Source organism: Merops nubicus, unplaced genomic scaffold (genome assembly GCF_000691845.1).
Source record: "Merops nubicus isolate BGI_N331 unplaced genomic scaffold, ASM69184v1 scaffold3331, whole genome shotgun sequence".
In the NCBI taxonomy this organism is placed as follows: Eukaryota; Metazoa; Chordata; class Aves; order Coraciiformes; family Meropidae; genus Merops; species Merops nubicus.
The window spans coordinates 1,137-2,304 of NW_008587421.1; positions in this window are offsets into that span (position 1 = coordinate 1,137).

Sequence of the window (1,168 nt, forward strand, 5' to 3'; positions counted from 1 at the left end):
ATCAAAGCTGAGGCTAAGTAGGAATGAAAGAAGAGGTTAATAACCATTGTCCTAATGGTGTTGCTGAAAGCCAGTTTGGGGGAGGATAAAGAGCAGAGGCATTAAGAGCGTGCCTTTGAGAAGAAATGCTTCCAAAAGCTGGGGCTATTTCTGGTACATAGAAAGATATCAAGCCACCACACAGGTAGCATTCAAGAAGGCAGGCTGCAGGCAGAGTGGGCAAAGACTTGCAGAAAGAACAAGTGATGAACCACAACTGAAAAAGCTCTCCCACAACCGTTACAAAAAGAAAAATAATGTCACAATGAAAAACGGGGCACTGGGACTGCAGGTGTGCTCCTGTGCTAGACTCTCTTCCCAGATACCTCAAGAATGTGACTGCTCAGCACTTGCTGCCTTAATGCAGACTGAAGTTCCATGAGGACTAACTTTGCCATTGATGTCTCCCCGTTCCTCCCAATTCCATGAAGTGTTGCATATACGATGAAAACTTCCCATTAGGAGAACATCTTTTGAAGAATAATGCAGTTCCTACCTGAACTGTGTTTTAGATTCTTATACTGCATGCTAAATCTTCAATATAAGCCTTAACATTATGCCAGAATTTACATCATTTAAAAGCTGAATCATTTAAAATTAAATACCTGCTTAAAAACTTGTAGTTAAAGCAGTCTTATTATGAGTTACATCTATGTCAACTTTTTGACTTTATTCAAATAGCTACAATACTACGCTAGTTAAATGGCAAAGACCATCTAATTTCACATACTGTCAAACAAATACAAGATATTGATAATATTTCTGCTGAAAAAAAGAAATATTCTATTTTGCTGAAAGTAGTGTTAGGTCCAGTAAGAAACTGTAGTTACCCTAAAGGTTTTATTATGAAGTGGATGCTGTTACCAAGTAAAATAATGACACACATGGTAGAAATTCACACTTTCTCATTGCAGGTTTCTATCCTTAATATCAGATATTGCTGTCCTAGAGAAGATAATTTAAGAGCAGTTGTGTATAAAATGAGAAAAGGTATTCAGATTTTGCAGCTACTAACATGGCTAATATGAAAAGTTATTGAAAAGATCAGTTCTAAACTTTCAAATTGGTCACTTAAACATGAGTATGTGTGCAAAACTGAAAACTAAATTTGGTGCACAGAGTTACTTAC